The sequence below is a fragment of the Anolis carolinensis genome, unplaced genomic scaffold (genome assembly GCF_035594765.1).
Source record: "Anolis carolinensis isolate JA03-04 unplaced genomic scaffold, rAnoCar3.1.pri scaffold_10, whole genome shotgun sequence".
Lineage (NCBI taxonomy): Eukaryota > Metazoa > Chordata > Lepidosauria > Squamata > Dactyloidae > Anolis > Anolis carolinensis.
This window is the reverse complement of record NW_026943821.1, coordinates 3,599,345-3,621,633: the sequence shown is the minus strand read 5'-3', so window position 1 is coordinate 3,621,633 and position 22,289 is coordinate 3,599,345. Positions and strand designations below refer to the sequence as shown.

Here is a 22,289-nt window from a genome sequence, read left to right as displayed (position 1 = left end):
AGGCAAAAGTTTGCTATTTTCTGGTTTATGGTCCCTTCACTCTGAAGATGCCGTTAGCCACAGATGCAGGCAAAATGTTGAAGAGAATGCTACTGGAACATGGCCATACAGCCCAAAAACGCACCGCAACCCAGTGATTCCGGACATGAAAGCCTTTGACAATATAATTCTGTGCATTGTTTCCTCCTTAGATTTGCACATGGAGGACCTCACAATGCCTAGGGAGAATCTTGAGGTCCTTTCCCACTTTTGGGGAGAAATCCTCCATTGCTTTTGCAAAGGAGAAGATTGCACAGAGAGTGTTTTACTGCTCTGGAACAGCTAAGCTCCTGTACTTTATTTTCCATTCATTTTCCATTCATTTCCCCATTCGCTCGCTCTCATTCTGCCTCTTTCTCGCTCGGCTTGTCCCATTGCCCAGCCCTATGGCTGCTCTCCTTCCAAACTTGCCCTGTTGCTCCTTGGCTTCCGACGGGGCCAGAGCCCATCTGCTCTCTCCGTTTCCACATTTGGCCATTGCCATTTTGCCCATCCAATTGGTCTTTCATTCACCGATATTTCAAGGAGTCTGGCAAGGCCTATGAGAGCAAAGAGGATTCAAGGATGCATTGGTCCAGGACCTGGAGAGCCAAAGCAAGGCACATATAAACAACAACATAATGTCAAAACAATATAGTGTATATACTCGAGTATAAGCCTAGTTTTTCAGCCCTTTTTTAGGACTGAAAAAAACCTCCTCGGCTTATACTCGGGTGAGGGTCCTGATGGGCTTATATTCAGGTCGGCTTATACTCAAGTACAGTAGAGTCTCACTTATGAGACCCATCTGTATGTAACAACTACAGACCAATTTCCAACCTCCCGTTTTTGGGCAAGGTTCTGGAGCGGGTGGTGGCCACGCAGCTCCAGGAGTTCCTCGATGACACTGATTTTCTGGACCGCTCGCAGTCTGGCTTCAGGCCTGGGCACAGCACTGAGACGGCTTTGGTCGCCTTGGTGGATGACCTCCGCAGGGAGCTGGACAGGGGGAGTGTGACCCTGCTGGTTCTCCTGGACATCTCTGCGGCTTTCGATACCATCGACCATGGTATCCTTCTGGGGAGGCTCTCCGGGATGGGACTCGGTGGCACTGTTTTGCAGTGGCTCCAGTCCTTCCTGGAGGGCCGTTCCCAGATGGTGAAGCTGGGGGACACCTGCTCGGACCCCTGGCCTTTGACCTGTGGGGTCCCGCAAGGGTCTATTTTATCCCCCATGCTTTTTAACATCTACATGAAACCGCTGGGAGAGGTCATCCGGAGTTTTGGAGGGTGTTGCCATCTCTACGCAGATGACACACAAATCCACTACTCGTTCCCACCTGACTCCAAGGAAGCCCCTCGGGTGCTGAACCAGTGCCTGGCCGCTGTGGCGGACTGGATGAGGAGGAACAAGCTGAGGATCAATCCTGACAAGACAGAGGCCCTCCTGGTCAGTCGCTCGTCGGATCGGGGTATTGGGTGGCAACCTGTGCTGGACGGGGTTGCACTCCCCCTGAAACCACAGGTCCGCAGTTTGGGGGTCCTCCTGGATTCAGCGCTGACGCTTGAAGCGCAGGTGTCGGCGGTGGCCGGGAGGGCTTTTGCACAACTCAAACTTGTGCGCCAACTGCGACCATACCTCGTGAAGTCTGATTTGACCACGGTGGTGCATGCATTAGTTACCTCTAGACTGGACTACTGTAATGCGCTCTACGTGGGGCTTCCCTTGAAGACGGCCCGGAAGTTACAGCTGGTCCAACGTTCGGCCGCCAGACTAATAACGGGGGCGAGTTACAGGGAGAGATCTACTCCCCTGTTTAAGGAGCTCCACTGGCTGCCGTTCATCTTCCGGTCCCAATTCAAGGTGCAGACCATCATTTATAAAGCCCTAAACGGTTTGGGACCCGCCTACCTTCGTGACCGTATCTCCTACCATAAACCTGCCCGACCTCTCCAATCATCAGGGGAGGCTCTCCTGTCGCCACTACCTATATCTCAGGCTCGCCTTGTAGGAACAAGGGAGAGGGCCTTCTCTGCGGTGGCCCCTCGCTTGTGGAACTCGCTGCCCATTGAAATCAGGCAAGCCCCCACCCTTTTAGCCTTCAGGAAAGATTTAAAAACATGGCTCTTCCGGTGTGCTTTCGGAGAGTAAATGTTCTATACTACTCCCCCCCGATATTTATCCTCTAGACTGGTTCACTATCTGATGTCCCGTCCCTCGAGGTTTTATTCTGATCCCTTTCTCACCCAGAGTTTTAATTTTTAATCTAGTTTTTAAATGTAGTATTCATGCGGCCCGCTCGTGTTATATTGCTGTTTTGATCTTATGTTGTACTGTTTATTTTATGTAATGTATTATTTAATTGTATTATGTTATGGTTTATTGTATTGTCTTGGGCATGGCCCCATGTAAGCCGCCCCGAGTCCCAGTTGGGGAGATGGTGGCGGGGTATAAATAAAGTTTTATTATTATTATTATTATTATCCAAGCCTCGATTATCCAAGCTTTTATTATTTATTTATTTACAGTATTTATATTCCACCCTTCTCACCCCGAAGGGGACTCAGGGCGGATTACAATGAACACATATATGGCAAACATTCAATGCCAACAGACAAACAACATACAGTATAGACTGACACAGAGGCATTTAACATTTTTTTCCAGCTTCACGATTCCGGCCACAGGGGGAGCTGTTGCATCACCGTCCACTAGTGGCTGTACTTCCTCATTCCTTTCCTCGTGTTTTGCTGGCAGTTTTATGATGTTGTAAATTAGTTAAATTAGCCTCCCGCATAAAGCGTACCTAAATTTCCCTACTTGACAGATGCAACTGGATTTTATGAATTAGTCTCCTGTTTTAATATTGTATGTTTTTCGTATGCTTCTTGCCGATTTTAACGATTGTTTTATTGCTATTGATGTTTTACTGGTATAATTGTTTTATAGTCGTATTATTGATATTGATTGTTTTATCGGGCTAGGCCCCATGTAAGCCGCCCCGAGTGCCTTCGGGGAGATGGGGCGGGGTATAAAAATAAAGTTGTTGTTGTTATTATTATTATTATTATTATTATTATTATTATTATTATAACTGTCTTTTGGGGCTGCATAGGTCAACAGCAAGCCGGGCTATTTAATGGTCGGGGGCTTAACCCGACCCGCGCTTCGAACTCATGACCTCTCGGTCAGTAGAGATTTATTGCAGCTGGTTACTAGCCAGCTGCGCCACAACCTGGCCCAATCCATTTTTGTAGTCAATGTTTTCAATATATCATGATATTTTGGTGGTAAAATCGTAAATACAGTAATTACAACATAACGTTACTGCGTATTGAACTACTTTTTCTGTCAAATTTGTTGTACAATATGATGTTTTGGTGCTTAATTTGTAAAATCATAACCTAATTTGATGTTTAATAGGCTTTCCCTTAATCTCTCCTTATTATCCAAGATATTTGCTTATCCAAGCTTGGATAAGTGAGGCTTGGATAAGTGAGACTCTACTGTAGTAAGAAACAATATCAAATACAATATACATTCATAAAAATATACATATAAATATACACACACACATACATATTTTCACTTTTATTATGTGTATAGATTATTTTCTCTCTCTTCACATACACACAAACACACATTATTATTATCCCTAAAATAATAACCTGCATAGCTCCCTTGTACTGCATTATTTTGCAAAGCATTCTTGGGGGATTTTACTGGTTTTTCCCTGGGACATGTCTGTTTTCTCTATGAAATGAATGGATCATTTCACCCTCTGGATTCTAGCTGTTGATTGCCGCTCACATTGACGTTACAGCAAGCAATACCTCCCACGTAATAGTCCTCATTTTGCACCTTAAATCCTCAATTTTGAGAGGAGACCCCCCCTTCCTTGCATTGCTTCACTTTGCCCAATTTCTCTGGTTGCCGGCAGATAGATATGATACGCACGAAAGTGAGGAATTGTAGAAGGATTGGGTATTTTCCTGTCTTAATATCCACACCAAGAGGAATTCACGCTGGGTCTTCGCCGGCTAAAGTCAGTGGGAAGCCTTAAATCCGCTCTGGGTCTTAATTCCGATTTCAAAAGCAGCTTTTTCAAGGTTCTGAACTCTCTCTCTTCCCAACAGCTTTGCCTCTTTGGGGGAGCGCCTTTCAAGTTTGGAGTAGAAACCGGAGTGGATGCCGCTCCGACTGATATCCGAGCCATTGAGGAGGCCATAAAACAATCTTCAAATAATAATAATAATAATAATAATAATAATAATCATTTGTAATATGCTTTACATATTCTGCCCTGGCAGAATATGTAAAGCAAAGTGAAGAACCTGCTTTGATTGAAGTCAAAAATCAGAAACTCCTCAAAACACAGCAGACAAATAACCAGTACAAGAAAACCGCACTACAAACTAGAGCTGACAGTTGGCACAACAAAACATTGCATGGAAAGTTCCTTGACAAAATTGAAGGAAAAGCTAACAAGGAGAAGACCTGGCTCTGGCTCACGAATGGGACCCTGAAGGAGGAGACAGAAGGCCTGATCCTTGCAGCCCAGGAACAAGACATCAGGACAAAGGCAATTAATAATAATAATAATAATAATAATCGTAATAATAATAATAATAATAGAAGACCTGGCTCTGGCTCACGAATGGGACCCTGAAGAAGGAGACAGAAGGCCTGATCCTTGCAGCCCAGGAGCAAGCCATCAGGACAAAGGCAATTAAGGCCAAGATCGAAAAATCAGCTGATGACCCAAAATGCAGACTCTGCAAGGAAACCGACAAAACCATGGATCATATCCTCAGCTGCTGTAAGAAAATCGCACAGACTACAAACAGAGGCACAACTATGTGGCCCAAATGATTCATTGGAACTTATGTCTCAAGTACCACCTCCCAGCAGCAAAGAACTGGTGGGATCACAAACCTGCAAAAGTCTTGGAAAATGAGCACGCAAAGATACTGTGGGACTTCCGAATCCAGACTGACAAAGTTCTGGAACACAACACACCAGACATCACAGTTGTGGAAAGGAAAAAGGTTTGGATCATTGATATTGCCATCCCAGGTGACAGTCGCATTGACGAAAAACAACAGGAAAAACTCAGCCACTCTCAGGACCTCAAGACTAAACTTCAAAGACTCTGGCAGAAACCAGTGCAGGTGGTCCCGGTGGTGATGGGCACATTGGGTGCCGTGCCAAAAGATCTCAGCCGGGTTATGGAAACAATAGACATTGACAAAATTACGATCTGCCAACTGCAAAAGGCCACCCTACTGGGATCTGCGCGCATCATCCGAAAATACATCACACAGTCCTAGGCACTTGGGAAGTGTTCGACTTGTGATTTTGTGATACGAAATCCAACATATCTATCTTGTTTGCTGTGTCATATTAGCAAAAATAAAATAAAATAATAAAAATAATTTTATATGCCGCCTCCATCTCCCCAATGGGGACTTGGAGGGGTTCACATGGGGCCAAGCCCAGCAAATCATAAAATGAATAGTTCAAACAAGTATCACATTAAAACCTATTAAACAAGTCATAATTTAAATAAAACATAAGTTGAAGCTAAAATATTAAAACAATCATTCAAGGCATTAAAAGTCCAATATAGGACAACAATATGGGTGACAGTCAAACTGAGAAGAGTTCAAACCCTTTGAGGGAATGATTCTCTCTTTTTTTTTTCAAACTGGGCATGAATATAAAAACACGGATGGGAAGTCCATGGGCCACATGCGCTCTATGGGAATCCAAACTGCATCCTAAGCTTGACGTAATACGCACCACTTTAGGTCTAATTGAGTTAATTGGAGAAATTCCCTCTCTTCTGTATCCAAGGCACGCATTCTGCAGCGTGTAATGAAGCCTATATTTTTTTGATTCGAGGCTTAAGTCCGCTTTCAATAGCTAATTTCCCCCTTGGTGGAAGTGTCGAAAGGGGCTTTGGCAGGAACGCTAGGTATTCAAGAATCCAAAATGACCTGAACAGATTGGAGAGCGGGGCCAAAGTGAACACAATGGATTCCAACAGGGAGAAATGTACGGCGCGATACGAAGGCAACACAAACGAAAAGCCTGAGATGTAATAGGATGGGTGACCCAACTTGGAAACGGTCCATGTGAAAAAGATCTTGGAGTCTTAATAGAGCTCAAGCTGAACATGAGCCAAACAGCGTGATGCAACAGCGGAAAAGGCCAATGCGATTCTAGGTTGCATCCGTAGGAGTCTAGTGTATCAGTTAAGGGAAATTATACTCTCGCTCTACTCAGCTTTGCTCAGATCCCAGCCAGTGTGTTACAGTGTGTTAAAGTGCTGAGCTGCTGAACTTGCGGACTGAAAGGTTCGAATCCGGGGAGCAGATTGAGCGCCTGCTGTTAGCCTCAGCTTTTGCCAACCTGGTGACTATGGCTAAGCCCAGTTCTCTTGGGAAGAATTGGGGAGTTAGACACTTGGTGTAATAACTGTAACAAGCTCAGTTCTCTTGGGAAGTTTTAGGGAGTTAGGCACCTGGTTTGGGGGAGCTTATGAACTTCAATAAAAGTGTTGTGTTGAGAACTTGCCTTTGCGGTGACAACCTTACTTCTCACTGAGAAACATCATCGTCTCCAGCTCCTGGATTCCAAGCGGCCTGAAGATGCGCTTACTCTTGAGTAGACCGAGTGTCGGTCTACCTCCTTGCCAAGTTTGGACTGCGTTTCAGCTCCTGAACATCTAGTTTCTGCCTTGCCCTGAAATCCTGTTTTGGACATTTATTCTAGAGGACTCTTTTTGCTACTTGCTATTTTCCCCACTCAAAACTCAGGCAGAGTTTTGAGTGTGTTTCGGTTTCTGGATTTTAAACTCTTATGTCCAGTATTAGACTTTTTCTTATTGGACTAAATTTGATCTTTCCTGGGAGGTCAATTGCTTCTTCAACTTTGCTGCTTATTTCCTTTTGGAACTTTACTTGCTTTAATAAAGATATTATATTGTTATTGGTCTTTGTGTTGGTTTTCGGTGCTCCAGCTGCCTAGGGCGTAACAATCTATGTCAAAATAGAACATACATCAAACAGACAAAACAGGTAGGGAAGATAAATCTGGAATGAAAATCAAACTATAAAGGGACAGGGCAATTTACAATATGGATATGGGCCAGGCTATAATGGACTTGTCTAGTTGAATGCACGACAGAACAGCCCTGTTTTTAACTGCTTCCGGAGAAGACAGAAGACCTTGCAAAACTACAGATCCCATCATTCCATGGCATGGAGCCATGGCTGATAAAGTGGTACCAAGCTACAGTATAGAAGCCAGCCTCCTTCTATCTTTCTGCCATTCTTCCTGCATTCGAGCCGGCCGTTCTTCCAGGCACAATCGTGTCACACTTCACCGCGTGGCATCAAGTGCTTGTCATCTTTTGTCTCTTCGGGGTGGATCTTTCGGGATCCCGTCATCCGTGTCGACAGCCGGCACCCCGGGATGCAGGGATGCACTCCACTCTCGGAACAGACCCTCGCCCATAGGACCCAAAGCGGTGCGCCGGATGTGAACATGCTGTGCAACTCCGGCTCGGCACTGTGGCTTCAGCCGTGAACCTTGTGGCTGCCTGGCAGCTCTTGCCGCATCCCCGACTCAGGCTCCCCGGGGAACTGAGTCAGCAGAAGCCGCTGCCGGCTCTTGCGGAAAAACCCATCTGGAAAGGAGCGACGGGAGGCAAGCAACCACCTGAAGGTCAGCAGATGGATGGCTGCCTTGAGCTCCAGAAAAAAAGCAGAGGCAAAGGTGGAACAAGGGGTCGCTTTTATCTCTCTCTCTCAAAGCCCAAAAGACTGAGGAGGGGATGGAAGCCAAACATCTTTACCAGATGATGATAATTTTGTGTTCAAAGATTTTCATGGCCAGAATCACTGCCTTGCTGGGAGTTTTCTGGGCTATATGGCCATTTTTTCTTTGTGTCAGGAGCAACTGGAGTTGCTTCTGGAGTGAGAGAATTGGCCGTCTGCAAAGACGTTGCCCAGGGGACATTGCCTGGATGTTTTGATGTTTTTACCGTCCTTGTGGGAGGCTTCTGTCATGTCCCCACATGGAGCTGGAGCTGATAGAGGGAGCTCATCTCAATCCCCGGGTGGGATTCGAACCTGGCAGCCTTCAGGTCAGCAACCCAACCTTCAAGTCACAAGGCTTTTATCCTCTAGGCCACCGGAGGCTCCTATATGGCCATGTTCCAGTAGCATTCTCTCCTGACGTTTCGCCTGTATCTGTGGCTAATGGCATCTTCAAGGGTTCTGTTGGAAGTGATGCAAGTGGAGTGCAATAATGTCCAGGGTGGAAGAAACAAAAAGTGTCTTTTTGAAGTAAGTGTGAGTGTTGCAATTAGCAGGCTTGATTAACATTGAGTATTTACAGTATTTATATTCCGCCCTTCTCACCCCAAAGGGGACTCAGGGTGGATCACAATCTATATATATAAAAGGGTAATGAAATTTCGGCCTAGGACAAAACAACAAAACTACACATCCCAGAAACACTAAACTTGGCAGCACAACCCCTCATCCATGCCTCTACGTTCATACAACAAAAAGGAAAGAAAAATAAAGTCCTAATTAGAGGGAGAGGAATAATTGTTTTTATCCAATTGCTGCCAGTTAGAAGGCTAAGCTCTGCCCACTTGGTCTCCTAGCAACCCACTCAGCCCAGGGGACAGGCAGAGTTAGGCCTCACTTAGGCCTCTTCCCCACTGCCTATAAAATACAGATTATCTGATTTTAACTGGATTATATGGCAGTGTAGACTCAAGGCCCTTCCACACAGCTATATAACCCATTTATAATAGACTTAATGTCAGGGGAAAACCTTTACCCTTTACCTTAACTACCACCAATTCCTCAATACTTTATTTCCCATACCACCAGACTTCGCCACAGCAACGCGTGGCCGGGCACAGCTAGTCTATATATATATATATATATTCTGACCATTTCTAACGTGAAATAAACAGCAAAACTAAACACCCAAAACCCGCGAAACTTGGCCACAAAAGACATGGTCATCCCCACTGTGTTTAGACATAAAAAAACAAGAAAAATAAAGTCCTAATTAGAGGGAGAGGAATAATTGTTTTTTCCCATTGCTGCCAGTTAGAAGGCTAAGATTTGTATTCCATCTGAAGTCTCCTTTCCAAGATCTGACATGGAAGATTGTACTAGAGATATCAATTGAGAAGTTCTACGTTGTCACTTTAAATAACTGTGTACCATGGTGAAAATTTACTAGAGTAAAGACAACGTGAAGTTGGTGATCCTAGGATATGAAGGCTTTATTTATTAATTTATTTACAGTATTTATATTCCGCCCTTCTTTCTCACCCCGAAAGGGACTCAGGGCGGATTACAATGAACACATATATGGCAAACATTCAATGCCAACAGACAAACAACATACAGTATAGACAGACACAGAGGCATTTAACATTATTCCAGCTTCACGATTCCGGCCACGGGGGAGCTGTTGCTTCACCGTCCACTAGTGGCTGTACTTCCTCATTCCTTTCATCGTGTTTTGCTGGCAGTTTTATGGTGTTGTAAATTAGTCAAATTAGCCTCCCGCATAAAGCGTACCTAAATTTCCCTACTTGACAGACGCAACTGTCTTTCGGGGCTGCATAGGTCAACAGCAAGCCGGGCTATTTAATGGTCGGGGGCTTAACCCGACCCAGGCTTTGAACTCATGACTTCTCGGTCAGTAGTGATTTATTGCAGCTGGTTACTAGCCAGCTGTGCCACAGCCCGGCTTTGGCATTTTCACCCGGCTTCTTTCCCTATCACTTTGAGACTGTGCTACATTTCCCTTTTTCATGAAATAGCTTGATATTATTTATAAACTTAAAATATTCATATATTCCACCTTTCATACTTTTAAGTTCACAAAGAGCCCATTGGGGCCGGCATTAAATGCCGTGCGTAAAAAATAAGCGACTGGATAGAAAAATGACAAAGTAGTTAATAAAAACAACTTAATATTTTCTTTTTTTAAAAGGTCAGTCCCAAACCCACTCAGCCTTCGGTGACAAAACAGGCTAATCGAGGGCCCTCCTACCTGTGATGTTATTGCCTTAAGACAAGATGCTCTTTAAAAATAAAAGAGCCTTGAAGAGACTTGTAGGTTGATTCATATATATTTTAAGAACACATGATTCACGCAGGAGAGCCTACATGGCACTAGATGGGATATAATGGTCCTCCGCGCAGGTTGCTAGTGGGAGCTCCGTGTTCCTGCTCGAAAGGACATTGTTTTGGTCTCGGAGGGAGAGAAGAGCAGCCCGGCACAGCTCTGCCATGGCTTGGACCCGGGGCTGCTGGAAGCCCTTTCTTCCTTCCGAATTGCCATTGCTTTGGCCTGGAAAGGACTGAAGAGCAGCCAGAAACATCTCGCTTGTGCCTTGGCTCCAGTTCCTTTCATATCTGTCGAGAGAGGCAGCCATACTTCAAGCAGGATAATCAGAGGCAATTCGGAAATCACAACAGCAATCAGCACATGGCCCTTGAGGGAGAGAAGAGAGGAGTCCAAATGTCCGTTCCATGAAGTAAAATAACAGAGAGTCTCACCAAATGTCCATGTTAATGTCCAAAACACGGCACAAAAATCATCAACAAGATACCGGTTTTAGTTCTATTTCAAGACGTTGCTGCCTGCAAAGGGCTACTGCAAACACCAGTTATTTATGCTGCCACTGAAAACCCTCACAGCTGTGAGGCTCTCTTCTCAGCCAATCAATTAGACCTTTGCAGCTGAATGGCATCCACCTGTCATGAATACTTTTTGGACCTTAAAAAGGTTCCTTTTATTCCGTTTTCAGTGAGGCAATATATCAGGCACTTTACAGAGAAAGAAAGTATAAGAATAAAATTATTATTATTATTATTATAAAGTAGACACATAGGTTACACCAGTGATTCCCAAAGTGGGCACTACCGCCCACTGGGGGGGGTGGTGATGGCACCTATTATGAGATGGGGCGGAGCCTCTACCCAAGTGCCGGAGACAAGGCTGAGCACCTGAGGCACCTGTTAGGACACAGGGGGCGGAGCTAGATGGTTTTTGGAGGTCTCTTTGCTTATCTATGGTCTTATGAGATCATCTAGATGGTCATTGGAGGTCTCTTTGCTTATCTATGGTCTTATGAGATCGTCTAGATGGTCATTGGAGGTCTCTTTGCTTACCTATGGTCTTATGAGATCGTCTAGATGGTCTTTGGAGGTCACTTTCCTTACCTATGGTCTTATGAGATCGTCTAGATGGCTTTTGGAGGTCATTTTCCTTACCTATGGTCTTATGAGATTGTCTAGATGGTCTTTTGAGGTCTCTTTGCTTACCTATGGTCCTATGAGATCATATAGATGGTCTTTTGAGGTCTCTCTGCTTATCTATGGTCTTATGAGATCATCTAGATGGTCTTTGGAGATCACTTTCCTTACCTATGGTCCTATGAGACCATCTAGATGGCCTTTGAGGGTTCCTTTCTTTACCTATGATCTTATGAAACCATCTAGATGGTCTTTGAGGGTCCCTTTCCTTATCTATGGTCTTCTTATGGCTTTATGAGATCATCTAGATGGCCATTGAGGGTCCCTTTCCTTACTGATGAAACTTATGAGACCATTTAGATGGTCTTTGGAGGTTTCTTGGCTTCCCTATGGTCCTATGAGACTGTCTAGATGGTCTTTGGAGGTCTCTTTGCTTACCTATGATCTTATGAGAGCGTCTAGATGGTCTTTGGAGGTTTTTTGGCTTACCTATGGTCTTATGAGAGCGTCTAGATCAGGGGTCCCCAAACTAAGGCCTATGGGATTTCTGGGAGTTGAAGGCCAAAACATCTGGGGACCCACAGGTTGAGAACCCCTGCACTAATACATCCTGAGCCTTGAATTGGCAGTAGTTTACTTCTCCCACCAAAACGTCCTATATTTCAGAGCTGAGAATGGAAACACAGTTATCTCCCCCCCCCCCCCCCCCCTCGCTGCCGGCCTCTTTACACCTGGGATCACTGCCAAGTCCCTCTCCCTGTCTGGCCCCTTCTTTATCACCAAAAGACTCTATTGTGTGGATGTCTGTCTGGTGCATTCTTTCATGCCGCAGTCGCTTTCCCTCTGCTGTCTGCAAAAAGCTAAACCCAATCAAAAAGGAGAGCTCTTTCTAAAGCACGTATAAGAAAATGGTAATGATAGTTCTAGTCCTGGATCAAAACATAAAAATGCCGGTGCCGTTGCCGCAAGAGATTTGGCAGCTCTGGGGAGGGCCAGTAACCCTCCGTGAAGACTAGGGCTGGGATCAGGTGGGTGACATTGACAGCTGCCACTCTTCCGTGCTGATATATTTGGGGCGATACCTAGCTCTCCAAGCTGCTCTCCATTTTTTTTGTGTGTCAGGAGCGACTTGAGAAACTGCAAGTCACTTCTGGTGTGAGAGAATTGGCCGTCTGCAAGGACGTTGCCCAGGGGACGCCCGGATGTTTTGATGTTTTTACCATCCTTGTGGGAGGCTTCTCATGGGTCTCATTTTCTAATGTGCATCTACACTGTCGGGTTAATGCAATTTAACCCAACTTTAACTCCTATGGAACCCTGGGAATTGTAGCCAAGTAGGTGTGGAAGGTGAGGAAGACCCTCAGCCATTGGTCAATTTTAGATAAGCCAAAAGTATATATTCTATGTTTTTTTGTTGGGGTTTTTTTTTGTGTCAGGAGCAACTTGAGTTGCTTCTGGAGTGAGAGAATTGGCCGTCTGCAAGGACGTTCCCCAGGGGACACCGGATGTTTTGATGTTTTACCATCCTTGTGGGAGGCTTCTCTCATGTCCCCACATGGAGCTGGAGCTGATAGAGGGAGCTCATCCGCTCTCTCCCCGGGTGGGATTCGAATGTGGCAGCTTTCAGATCAGCAACACGAACTTCAAGTCACAAGGCTTTAATCCACTATGCCATTGGGGGCTCCTATTGCTCCTCATGAGGCTTGGCTTTCAGACTTTTGACCATTTCCATCTTCTTTCTCTGTATACATTCCATCTTGTCCATCATAGAATCATAGAATCATAGAATCATAGAATAGTAGAGTTGGAAGAGACCACATGGGCCATCTAGTCCAACCCCCTGCTAAGAAGCAGGAAATCGCATTCAAAGCACCCCCGACAGATGGCCATCCAGCCTCTGCTTAAAAGCCTCCAAGGAAGGAGCCTCCACCACGGCCCCGGGGAGAGAGTTCCACTGGTGAACAGCTCTCACAGTGAGGAAGTTCTTCCTGATGTTCAGGTGGAATCTCCTTTCCTGTAGTTTGAAGCCATTGTTCCGTGTCCTAGTCTGCAGGGCAGCAGAAATCAAGCTTGCTCCCTCTTCCCTATGACTTCCCTTCACGTATTTGTACATGGCTATCATGTCTCCTCTCAGCCTTCTCTTCTGCAGGCTAAACATGCCCAGTTCTTTAAGCCGCTCCTCATAGGGCTTGTTCTCCAGACCCTTAATCATTTTAGTCGCCCTCCTCTGGACGCTTTCCAGCTTGTCAACATCTCCCTTCAACTGTGGTGCCCAAAATTGGACACAGTATTCCAGGTGTGGTCTGACCAAGGCAGAATAGAGGGGGAGCATGACTTCCCTGGATCTAGACGCTATTCCCCTATTGATGCAGGCCAGAATCCCATTGGCTTTTTTAGCAGCCGCATCACATTGTTGGCTCATGTTTAACTTGTTGTCCACGAGGACTCCAAGGTCTTTTTCGCACACACTGCTGTCAAGCCAGGCGTCCCCCATTCTGTATCTTTGATTTCCATTTTTTCTGCCGAAGTGAAGTATCTTGCATTTGTCCCTGTTGAACTTCATTTTGTTAGTTTCGGCCCATCTCTCTAGTCTGTCAAGATCGTTTTGAATTCTGCTCCTGTCTTCTGGAGTGTTAGCTATCCCTCCCAGTTTTGTGTCGTCTGCAAACTTGATGATCGTGCCTTCTAACCCTTCGTCTAAGTCGTTAATAAAGATGTTGAACAGAACCGGGCCCAGGACGGAGCCCTGCTTGTGGCACTCCACTTGTCACTTCTTTCCATGATGAAGACGACGCATTGGTGAGAATCACCCTTTGGGTTCGTTCGCTTAGCCAATTACAGATCCACCTAACCGTCGTTTTGTCTAGCCCACATTTTACTAGTTTCCTTGCCAGAAGGTCGTGGGGGACTTTGTCGAAGGCCTTACTGAAATCCAGGTACGCTACATCCACAGCATTCCCTGTATCGACCCAACTCGTAACTCTATTGAAAAAAGAGATCAGATTAGTCTGGCATGACTTGTTTTTGGTAAATCCGTGTTGACTATTAGCAATGACCGCATTTGTTTCTAAGTGTTCGCAGACCACTTCCTTAATGATCTTTTCCAGAATTTTGCCTGGTATTGATGTGAGGCTGACCGGACGGTAATTGTTTGGGTCGTTCTTTTTTCCCTTCTTGAAGATAGGGACCACATTCGCCCTCCTCCAATCTGTTGGGACTTCTCCCGTTCTCCAAGAACTCTCGAAGATAATTGCCAGTGGTTCTGAATAACTTCATCTCCTTGAGTTGCTTTGTCCAGAACTGAACACTGTCTTGTATCAGGTGAGGTCTGACCAAAACACAACTTCCCTCCATCTCGACACTATACTGTTGATGCAGAGGAGAATCACCATTGGCTTTTTAAGCTTCCGTATCACACTGTTGTCTCATGTTGTGGTCTCCTAAGACTCGGAAATCTCTTTCATATGGACTGTTTTCAAATTCTGTAGCTGTGCCTTGCATGTTTTGTTCTGCCTAAGTGTACATATCATCCTGTGAAAATTCACTTTGTTAATTTTGGCAAATCAACCAAATTGTTCATTTTGCATCCTCCAGGATATTAGCTACCTCTCCCAGTTTGAGGCCCCCGGTGGCGCAGTGAGTTAAAGCACCGAGCTGCTGAACTTGTGGACCAAAAGGTCCCAGGTTCAAATCCCAGGAGCGGAAAGAGCGCCCGCTGTTAGCCCCAGCTCCTGCCAACCTAGCAGTTTGAAAACATGCCAATGTGAGTAGATCAATAGGTACCGCTCCGGCGGGAAGGTAAGGGCGCTCCATGCAGTCATGCCGGCCACATGACCTTGGAGGTGTCTACGGACAACACCGGCTCTTTGGTCATGACCTCCAAGGTCATGTGGCCTTAGACATGACTGCATGCGGGGCTGGACTGTGGCGCAGGTTGGTGAGCAGCCAGCTGCAATAAATCACTCTGACCATGAGGTCATGAGTTCAAGGCCAGCCTGTGGTGGGGTGAGCACCCGACAATTAAAAAATAAAAAATAGCCCCTGCTCGTTGCTGACCTAGCAACCCGAAAGATAGTTGCATCTATCAAGTAGGAAATTAAGGTACCACTTATAAAGTGGGGAGGCTAATTTAACTAATTTACGACTCCATAAAAAAAATCATCTAGCCAACGTTGGAATGAGGAAGTGCCGTCTCAGTGGATGATGAAGCAGCTGCTCCCCCCTGTGGACGGAATCGAACATCCCCTCAGGAGAAGGTTAAATTGCCTCTGCGTCTGTCTCTGTCTCATCTCATCTCCATTTCTAAGCCAAAGAGCCGGTGTTGTCCGTAGATACATAGAATCCTAAAATAGTAGAGTTGGAAGAGACCTCATGGGCCATCCAGTTCAACCCACTGCCAAGAAGCAGGAAATAGCATTCAAAGCACCCCCGACAGATGGCCATCTAGCCTCTGTTTAAAAGCCTCCAAAGAAGTGATCTACTCACATTGGCATGTTTTCGAACTGCTAGGTTGGCGGAGGCTGGAGCTAACAGTGGGCGCTCACTCCGCTCCCTGCATTTGAACCTGGGACCTTTTGGTCTGCAAGTTCAGCTGCTCAGCGCTTTAACACACTGAGCCACCGGAGGCTCCAGGGTCGTTTTATAGTCACCATAATAAGGAAACGACATGAAGGCACACAACGATCATGCCTGCATCTCCCCCTCAGAGTTTGCAACGCCTTCCCGAATGCCTGCCGCTCATCTTCTTGTTTCAAGGAGAGCCTCCTTCTCCCAAGGTAACTGCTGGTGGGTGAAGGGCTCTTGAGAGGAGCGTGAGGCAGCGGCCTTTGTGGGAGAGGCGGTGCATCACTGAATGCCTCATCACCGAGAGGGACCTCAGTCATCTGGCGACATAATAGGCAGGGTATTAATAGCTGCCTGGGTAGGAGGCAAGGAGCCTCTCCCCTCGTCTGGGCTCTTTGACGCCCCTGCGATCACAATGGCGTGCCGCCACTCGTGGCACCCTCTCCAGGAGGCAGACAAAGCCAAGCGTCTGAACAGGCAGCCAACAAAACCCCAGCGGTGGCTTCACGGCGTCACGACACGGAGCCAGGAGACAGAACTCTCATGCTCCCCGGAGACCTGGGTTTGGAAAGTCCAGGAGGCAGGTCGGGCGTCTCCGTTGGGCCATTCTTCCAAACAGGAGATTCTGAGGGTCCATTTCCATCTCCATTTCCATTTTGTCTCTTTACATCAGCTAGAGGCCCCTATCCGCAATAACATGCTATGCTAGTTTTATATCTGGAGCAGAATGAAGAAGGCGGGGCCGGGAAGACATCTTTCCACCATGTCTCCTGTATCAATTTAATGATATAATGATATATAATAATATTATACTATACTAATATTATAATACATTGTATATACATGTAATATTAATAATAATATTATGATGTAATACAATGTAATAATTATTATAATTCACTATTATAATTGTATATTTATATTACATGCAATATTACTAATAATATTGTGATATAGTTGTATAATATAATATATTGTATGTATATATACTTGTAAACCGCCCTGAGTCCCCTTCGGGGTGAGAAGGGCGGTATATAAATGTCGCAAATAAATAAATAATAAATAAACTTCATTCCAATTCTGGTTCTGCTCAACACTTTTTTTTTCATGTCAGGAGCAACCTGAGTCGCTTCTGGTGTGAGAAAATTGGCCGTAGAATCATAGGATAGTAGAGTTGGAAGAGACCTCACGGGCCATCCAGTCCAACCCCCTGCAAGAAACAGGAAAACCTCATTCAAAGTGATATAGATGACATGAGAGATAACTCCAAGAGAGATCCTTTTGTTGAGGCTGGAAAGGATTTTATTTTATTCAGCTGAAGACTCTGGAAGTGGAATCTCTTCCGAAAGAAAACCAGAGCCCCAATCAAGGCGTATGTTGATAGTATTCAACAAGAGTTCAGCTTCATGTTTGGATGCCTCCATCAGGCCATTTTTCCAAGCAGAGGATCTTTGGGGAGTCTTCTAGGTGGGGACTACTCAGCTCCAGCCTCCCGGGGTTCTTGGAGGAAACCGATTATCTAGATCCGTCACAAATTTTGGTACGGAGACTCAACAAACCAAAATGTGCTATTTATAGGACGATGTCCCTTGTGTTGGGAATTATCCTGGACTACTCAAGTCTAGATGTAGTTAGATAGATGATAGAGTTAGATTGAGGGAATCCTTTCCCTGTTTCCAAAGCATGCCTAGACAGGCTTTACTGTGTTTCATTCTATCCTGTTTACGTCACATCCCTTACTTTGAAGTCAGTAGAAATGTGACACTAACTTCTCATTGGTCAGAATGTCTTTTATGGTCCCAGTAAACTGGACCATGAGGTTGGAACCATTTTGGTTCTCTTCTTCTCCCTTTGTTCTTCTAGCTAACAAGAAGCATCTCGCCATCTCTCCTGGTGAGATGTAACTATTTAAATGTTTGTTATTTCTCCTTAGAAACCAGTCTAGAGTAGACTAGACAGCTCCCAAGCCTTTCTATCTACAATGGAGTTCTTTTTACCTGAATAAATAATTTTTGAACTTTTGCTTAGACTCTGCAGTCCATTGCAATCCTAAATAGACAAAGGCTTCTCTTGCTCGCCAGTGTAAGCAACTGTTGCATTTGAAAGCTTTGCTTTTGCTACTCTGCTGATTTTTGGTGGAATCTCCCTCAGAGAGGGTTAAATTGAGTCTAACCGCGCAGAGATTACCACAACACCTTGTACAAAGACAAGTTTTGACAGTGTAATAAAGTTTCCCCATGTTTTTATGACAGAAACAATTAGGAAATGACATTTGTCACCCGGAGCAGAGCAGACTGGCCTCTCTATCCAGAGAGCTGTTAGGGAATGATGGGAGATGTAGCACTTGAACTATACTCAAGGCACTTCATGTGGCTGGCAGACAGGATTCCACCCAGACAAAAGTAACTTTGTCAGTTACGTGACGTATTGTTTTAAAAAGGGACCAATTTCCCAAACCCCAGCACTTATTCCGAATTCCCAAACACTTTCTCCCTTTTTTCTGTCTCCAAACATTTTCTCTCTTTCTTTGTTTCTCTCCCTTATATTTCTCTCTCTTTCTTCTCTCTTTCTCCCTCTCTTCCTTCTCTCATCTCTTTTCTCCCTTCTCCTCCCCAACCTCCTCGCCTCCCACCCACCCAGCAGAAGCAGCAGAAACACCAACACCATCAATTTTATAATGGTTTATATTAATACTAGCTGTGCCCGGCCACGCGTTGCTGTGGTGAAGTATGGTGGTATGGGAAATAAAGTACTGAGGAATTGGTGATAGTTAAGGTAAAGGGTAAAGGTTTTCCCCTGACATTAAGTCCATTATAAATGGGTAATATAGCTGTGTGGAAGGGCCTTGAGTCTACACTGCCATATAATCCAGTTAAAATCAGATAATCTGTATTTTATAGGCAAGTGGAAGAGGCCTAAGTGAGGCCTAACTCTGCCTGTCCTCTGGGCTGAGTGGGTTGCTAGGAGACCAAGTGGGTGGAGCTTAGCCTTCTAACTAGCAGCAATTGGATAAAAACAATTCTTCCTCTCCCTCTAATTAGGACTTTATTTTTCTTTTCTTTTTGTTGTCTGAACGCAGAGGCATGGATGAGGGGTTGTGCTGCCAAGTTTAGTGTTTCTGGGATGTGTAGTTTTGTTGTTTTGTCCTAGGCCGAAATTTCATTACCCTTTTATATATATAGATTGAAGTTTTTAGCCTAGATTTTAAATTTTGTCAATGATTTAGTTTTATAGGAGTTTTATTAATTTTGAAGTATATAACCTCTCGGATTTCATATGGATGTACGGGACTGGGTGCCCTTGATATGAGCTGGTCATTGACCGTAATAAAAGTTTACCAACCGCTTTCTTCCCTTCCCCAGCCGGTATGAACCTGCAAGCCACATGGCTGGGCCAGCAATGCCTGTCAATCGCTAACCTCTTGCTTTATCAAAACGTAAGCCCTGACTGGCTGGGAGGCAAGCCCATGTAAGACATTGTTCCGAAGCTGTCTCCGAACCATCCAAAGGAATGGCTCCAAACGCTTCGAAACCATAGGGTACTTCCGACTTGCTAATGGGCATCGGATACCCATTCGGATGGTCAAAAACATCCAACTTTATTCCGAACATCCGAGAATTCAGAGAAAACTGCACATGCCTAATTATTATTATTAGGTCTCAACGTTAACCCACTCCATCTCATATAATTCTGCTCCACACTTACATAAATCTAATGCAGATGTCGTGCCAAGATTTACGTATATAGTCTCCAAGTTATAATCCAAGGCTCAAAAAAACTATCAATGACTTGGATCAGGGGTCCCCAAACTAAGGCCCGGGGGCCGAATGCGGCCCTCCGAGGTCATTTACCTGGCCCCCGCCCTCAGTTTTATAATATAATATATTGTATATACATATAATATTGATAATAATATTATAATGTAATACAATATAACACTAATAATAATACCATATAATAATATTAATTATATATTCTATATTACATATAATATTACTAATAATATTACAGTATAGTGGTATAGTTCAATATAGTAATATATAATGCTAATATTGTGCTATGCTAATAATATAGCATATTGTATGTACATATAATTTGTAAGCCACTCTGAGTCCCCTTTGGGGTGAGAAGGGTGTGATACAAATGTAGTAAATAAATGCAGTAAATAAATAAATAATAAATAAATACATTTTAGACTTAAGCTCGCCCAAAGTCTGAAATGACTTGAAGGCACACAACAACAACAACAACAACAACAACAACAATCCTAATTAACTTGACTATCTCATTGGCCAGAAGCAGGACCACACTTCCCACTGAAATCCTGATAAATGTATGTTGAGTTAAAATTGTTTTTATTTTTAAATATTGTATTGTTCTTTCATTGTTCTTGTTGTTGTTGTTGTTTTTGCACTAAAAATAAGACATGTGCAGTGTGCATCGGAATTTGTTTGTTTTTGTTTTTTCCAAATGATAATCCGGCCCCTCAACAGTCTGAAGGAGGGCCGGCCCTCGGATTAAAAAGTTTGAGGACCCCTGACTTGGATGGTGGAATACAGTAGAGTCTCACTTATCCAAGATAAACGGGCCAGCAGAACATTGGATAAGCGAAAATCTTGGATAATAAGGAGGAATTAAGAAAAGGAATTAAGAAAAAGGCTATTTAACATAAAAATTACCTTATGATTTTACAAATTAAGCACCAAAACATCATGTTTTACAAGAAATTGACAGAAAAAGCAGTTCAATACACAGTAATGTTATGTAGTAATTACTGTATTTACGAATTTAGCACCAAAACATTGCAACATTTACTACAAAAACAACAACTACTAAAAGGCAGACTGCCATGGATAATACAGAACCTTGGATAAGTGAGACTCTACTGTACACAATATCCAACCAGAGCTTGAATTAGAAGTGCATATCATCTAATTATTTCATCTTCCTATGCGAAGATGAATAATTGAAGTAACATGGGAGAAACCAAATGTAATTCCGGAGTATTTTCCTAAGTATTGCATGTAAATGTCACAATTGCTTTCGTAATTGTGTCTTGGGGACATGTGTTTGTTGTGTATGTACAGAGGTCACCTGGCATGAACCTTAAAGGAGTCATCAGGAAACGACAAAAAGTTTTTAAAAAGCTTAAAAATCTGGCTCTCCCAAAAGGACTTCGATGATTAATTATTGTAGGTTCGAACTATCTGCCCACTCAACAATAGGATACTTTGCCATTATTATCTTCCACTTTATTGACTACTTTAGCTGTGAAACTACCTCTCCCATTTTGAAATATTCTGCACTTTGGCCCAGATCCGTGTTTTAGTCTCCCGTTTTTAACATTTTATGCTGTATGTTGATTTTTACGACTGTTTTATTGATGCCGATGTTTTATTGTTGGGATATTTGTTCATTGTTTTATTGCTGTTTGTGTCGGGCAAGGCTCCATGTAAGCCGCTCCGAGTCCCTCCGGGGAGATGGGGCGGGGTATAAAAATAAAGTTATTATTATTATTATTATGACACAGCAAACAAGATAGATATGCTGGATTTCATATCACAAAATCACAAGTCGAACACTTCCCAAGTGTCTAGGATGTATTTTCGGATTGTGCGTGCAGATCCCAGCAGGGTGGCCTTTTGCAGCTGGCAGATCGTGATTTTGTCAATGCCTATTGTTTCCAAATGCCGGCTGAGATCTTTTGGCACGGCACCCAGTGTGCCCATCACCACCGGGACCACCTGCACTGGTTTCTGCCAGAGTCTTTGAAGTTCAATCCTGATAGCGGCTGGGTTTTTTCCTGTTGTTTTTCGTCAATGCGACTGTCACCTGGGATGGCAACATCAATGATCCGAACCTTTTTCTTTTCCACAACTGTGATGTCTGGTGTGTTGTGTTCCAGAACTTTGTCAGTCTGGATTTGGAAGTCCCACAGTATCTTTGCGTGCTCATTTTCCAATACTTTTGCAGGTTTGTGATCCCACCAGTTCTTTGCTGCTGGGAGGTGGTACTTGAGGCATAAGTTCCAATGAATCATTTGGGCCACATGGTTGTGCCTCTGTTTGTAGTCTGTCTGTGCAATTTTCTTACAGCAGCTGAGGATATGATCCATGGTTTTGTCGGTTTCCTTGCACAGTCTGCATTTTGGGTCATCAGCTGATTTTTCGATCTTGGCCTTAATTGAATTTGTTCTGATGGCTTGCTCCTGGGCTGCAAGGATTATTATTATTATTATTATTATTATTATTATTATTATTATTATTATTATTATTATTTAATTCCACCGGGATCTTGGGAAGCGAGGAAAAGACTCCTCACTGAGTTCAAAGTGTGTTTTATGATCCTGGGAACACTTGGCATGTAAGTCTTTGTAAAGGTAATTCAAGAGGGATCTTCCAGTTT

The 22,289-nt window shown here is 44.1% G+C and overlaps 1 protein-coding gene across 2 annotated transcripts in view; it reads left to right on the top strand.

Annotated features, from left to right (window-relative positions):
• LOC100558967 (leucine-rich repeat and fibronectin type III domain-containing protein 1) overlaps positions 1 to 22,289 on the top strand; it is a 157,415-nt gene that overhangs the window by 117,119 nt on the left and 18,007 nt on the right. The window lies entirely within an intron of this gene.